The 4,904-nt window shown below is 36.6% G+C and overlaps 1 long non-coding RNA gene across 1 annotated transcript in view; it reads right to left on the minus strand.

Annotated features, from left to right (window-relative positions):
• LOC112486860 (uncharacterized) overlaps positions 1-1,452 on the minus strand; it is a 7,746-nt gene extending 6,294 nt beyond the window's left edge. The window contains exon 1 of the long non-coding RNA XR_003049420.1: positions 503-1,452. This is a non-coding gene — a long non-coding RNA (uncharacterized LOC112486860). The remainder of the gene's footprint in view (positions 1-502) is intronic.
• Between the last annotated feature and the right edge of the window lie 3,452 nt (positions 1,453-4,904).

A 4,904-nucleotide genomic window follows, 5' to 3' on the forward strand; every position in this document is an offset into this window, starting at 1 on the left:
AAACATGCTCCCATGTGATTATTTTGAAAAATTTTAAGAAATAAGATTTTTTGGAAATTTTTTTCGAAAAAGGTTTTTTTATTTAGATGTTAAAATGTTTTTTTTTAATTTTTTATTTCATAAAATCTTTGGTCAGAATGTGAAATTTTTTTACATTTTTGGTCAAATCGAAAAATCTGACAAAATTTTTGTAAAATTTTTTTTTTAATTGTATTTTTTCCTGCATGTTTCTCATCAAATTAGCGGTTTGAAATTTTCCTAGAAAAAGTTATTTTTTGATAATTTTTAAGAAAATTTATTTTGAAAAAAAAATTCTATTTGAAAAATTAAAAAAAATATTTTGAAGAATTTTTAGAGAAAAAATACTAAAAAACTTGGAAGGTGAAAAATTTTAATGAAAATAAAATTGAAATAAAAATTCTAAATTTAAATGTTCCTGCGTGTTTCTAATCAAATTAGAGCATTTTAAAAAATTGGGATTAGCATAAGAATTTTTTTTTACCTTTTCCAGGATTTTCCAGGTGTCCCAGGAGCTTCCATAGAGATGTCACTTTGGTAAGAAGAAGAATTTACTCCCTCGGGCTGTTTGCGTGGTCTCCAAACAGGAATCTATGAGAAAGCAAATAAACTCACATCAGATGCAGCGTGGCGATGACTGATGTCTCTCTGTTCTACCTGCACATACACAATAGCAAAAGAAAAAGCAATTCTGTAGCAACGCGGCACTGTCCTGCAATGTCTACCTCTCTCTCACTGCGTCATCCGACAGTGGCATCCAACCTGTTTCATGTGTGTTTTAAAGGTGAACACATAGAGTAGGTCACCATGATGACAAACAGCTCCTCTTATAAAGCCACTAATGGAGCATTTACTGAAACCACAGAGAATAATTAACCGACAACTGTCTGCAGAAACTCATGTCTAGGAAGCCTAACAGCAGCCGTCAGCTCACTGCTAGACTTTTTGTTTTGGCCACAACCCAACTTTCGAGTTGTTGCGTCATTGCTTAGCATTTTTTCCATTTGCTCAAAGCATCTGTTTTTTTGTACAGAAAGAAAGCTGAAAACAGTACAAAAAAACCACCTGGATCCACAGCATTAAATGGACGACAGACCTAATAAGAAGCAGGTATAAAGTCACAGTTTTTCCACTGGCTGATGGATACAACAACTGGAGCGAATGTGTGTATATTGTTGGATATTGGCTTTAAAATGCACAAAAAATCAGGTTTGTATTTCTTGTTATCAGCACTGTCTATGGAAATAGTTCTACACAATTAGAGTGACACTTTGTTTACTGGAAAGACCACCTCTAAACCGATAAAATGCAGGACAAGTAATCATTTAAAGCCAACTCTTTGAATTCTCTGTGAATTCTTTCACATTTAACCTGATGTGACCTGATAAAATATGACCTGATGTCAAATTAAACTACAATATAAACAGTTCTCTGTAAAAACCGACATCTCTCGTGGATTATATGGCCATCTGTGACATCAAAACATAAAAATAAATAAATAAATAAACATATATATATATATATCACGTTTCTGAAACACAGCAGAAAATCAACCAACAGTTAAAACCTAGACTGTAATGTTATCCAACTCAGTGTCATTTGGTTTGCAGAAAAAAAAAAACCTGCACACTTTTGGATGTTTCCTGTTGTGTATTTGTTGTGTGAGACTCACATGCATCGTGTCGTTTCCCATCACAGTCACTACCATGGCGACAGAAAAGCCGTTTTTTACACAAATTCCAGATCTCTGGTTCAGACTCTCCATCCACCGATCTCAGCCAAAAGGCGGCGTCTTCTCCTTTTTTTCGGCCACACTACACATGGACGCCTTCACTGAATCAAAACAATTGCACGTTCCAGGATTTCAGACGTTAACGTGAGTGTGTGATTGCTGCGAGTCAGTCAGTTTGATTGACACGCCACCCAGCCAGTCAGCTACCGCCTCATCCACGAAGTGACCTATCACTGCTGTGGACTGCACCGATAGACTGCCAATGGACCGCCAGCCACAGAAAATAGTGTATTTTCAATGAAGTAATGCCGAATGAAAAAGTGGGACAAAATCTTCAATTTGCGTGACGCGGAACAAAAGCTAAAACTGCTGTGCAATGTTTTTGAAATGCACTAGTTTGTGTAAAAGCTCTGCTCACTTTCTGCTCAGCTGGCTGTGTAACTGGTGGGACTGTGTAGCAGTACTGGTATGCAGAGAGTTAAATGTAACTTATCTTCCTGTTTCATATTGTTTTTATTTATTTTATCCTTAGTTGAAATTGAAATATTGTCAAATGTGACAGCAGTGTCAGTTTAAAGACTTTTTGTTCGACACAGAAATATTTGTTTTCTTTGGCCTGAAATATCCTTCTGTTAATATGAAAGAAAATAACACCATCTGTGAGCAATTTCCTGCTTGGTGTCTTCACTGTGGTTTGGCATGAACACACACACACACACACACACACATATACACACACACTCTCTCACACATTGCACGTCACTCTATTACCCACAGAACTGCGCGACCTTTATAACACTGCCTTCTAGTTCATTCAATGTTTACTAAAATCCAACCTGAAAAAAAAAAAAAAAAAGATCAGGATTTAAAACACATTTAAAAAATGTGCATCAACAACGTGGGTCACATCTACACCGTACTTAAAATCAACCATGGCCCATAGGTTGACCAGGTCTTAATTTCATACAATTCAAATATTCACTTCATTCAGACTTTTTTTTTTGTTTAGTTTTTTTGGAAAACCAAAAATAATGACAGCTCACTATCCATCATTTGTCATGGTTCGAGTAGCAGATTTGTTATAAACAGCTGGTGGAAACACTTCTGACAGCTAACATTTGTCAGACACACACAAACACACACACATTTAACACACAAAAAAACTTAAAAGAGACCCAATAAAAACCAAGAGCAAAGAGGAAAAGTACAGAGTCTGGCAGAAACTCTGTGTTACTTCATCACTGCGAGGAAGCAGAAACCATTTGTTTCAATGTTGTTAATGTAGAAAGTATTGATTAGAGCTGCTTTACAGATAAAGGCTTCAGTACACATGCACTCTCGCGCATACACACACACACACACACACACACACTTTGTCTCTTCTGTGGTGGTTTTTCTTCCTTCTTTCTTTCTTCCTCTCTGCTCTGATTTTCCATCTCCCTTTGTCTCCCTCTGATGTCTGAACTTCATGCGTTCCAGTGTGGCCCTAAATTCTTCTAAAGCATCAAACATCTGGACCACGGCCCCAACAAAAACACCTGTTTTTAATTCCAGCAAAGCCACAGAAACAGTTGATTGTTTCTTAGAGGCAGACACAATGTACTTCTCTCTTCTTTTCTTTTTTTTTTTTTTTGGTGATGTTAAACCCAGAAAACAGTTCTTCCATAGGTGGAATTTGCAACATTAATTTCAACGATAATGACCAATCAGGAGAGACAACAGAAACTTGATCATTTGAGTACTAAATCTATAACCTCGGCACATTAGTCGAATCATAATGCTGCAGATTTGATGTTCTATCATCAGCGTAGAGCTTTACTTTCTATGCTGATGAGACACAGGTTTTTAAAGGATATTTTGCACTACTACATCTTTTGACTATTATAAACTAGGAAAAAAAAAATTTTTAAAGCTAAAATAAAACTTTTCAAAATACAGTACCAGGTACAATTTATTTGGTGTTGAAGAGGAATACATACATGCTGTGATGTTACATTAAACAGGGCTTCAGTCGCTCACACTCTCACGCCACAGAAACTGACAGACACGATGAAGGAAAATAAACCTGCAGAACTTCATGTCTATGTGTTCAGAGGACAGAGGACAGAGGACAGAGGACACTCTCACACGGACAGATACTCACAAACAAAGTATCTCGTTTGCTTACTCCATAATACTGTTATACTTACTGCAAATACCTGTGAGACTGAGGCCATCACTGCAGGTATTTGTACATAAACACTGCCTACTTAGAGCTTCAAACATATACTAACTATTGGATAATTTTCATAGTGTAAATACAAATGTCTCCGCAGTAAAAGAAGGCAAATAAATATCATCAAAAAAAACATCATCAAGTACAAAAGCTCCTTTTCCTCTTGAAAATTAACTGCATTGCGTTTGAGTGACACTGTGGAACTTCAAAGGTAAACGTTTAATGTTGAGAATAAACTTTTTTAACTAATGTTGCTTTGCTTTGTTGTTTTGCGGTTGTTTTAGCCTAAAAACAACGATTAAAGACAACATGAGGAAAAGTCTGATTTTCATGTGCAAAAAGTGAAATGATGTCAGAAAGTTTATCATTTTCAAATGTAAACATTTAAACCGCGTCTTAGCATTTTCTACTCATCACATAACTCATCTGGTCTGTTAGTCGGTTAAACAACCTATGTCACTTTGGCTACATGCAGCAAGGAATTATGGGCCCCTAGTGGCCCATGCTGGCATTCAGTGGCCTATGTCTAGCATCTCGCATGTGGACCAGAAGAGTTGTTTGGCTACGAAAGAATCACACATTTATTAGTATTAGCACCGATGGGTTCAAGGGATTTAAAAAAAAAAATAAGTGAAGTAAGTGAAATTAAATAAAGAGAAAAAAAAACAGATTTTTTTTTTCCTTTTGTTATTACAGCATAGAGTGCACTGCACCTGTCGCTGTCCATTACAGGTGGTGCTGACCGACGAATTTGGCGAAATAACTTATGAATTAATGTGTCGTTTAAGCCCCGCTCTCCCCCTCTCCCTGGGGGGCCACAGATACCACGGGGGCCACACAAGTCTCATAATTCAAGGCGTTCAAATGGACTGCCATCAAACAATCCTACATAAACAATTTTTGTAGATATTATAAACTGAAACAGCATAAATTCCCAGG

The sequence above is a fragment of the Cynoglossus semilaevis genome, chromosome 3 (assembly GCF_000523025.1).
Source record: "Cynoglossus semilaevis isolate Cse_v1.0 chromosome 3, Cse_v1.0, whole genome shotgun sequence".
Lineage (NCBI taxonomy): Eukaryota > Metazoa > Chordata > Actinopteri > Pleuronectiformes > Cynoglossidae > Cynoglossus > Cynoglossus semilaevis.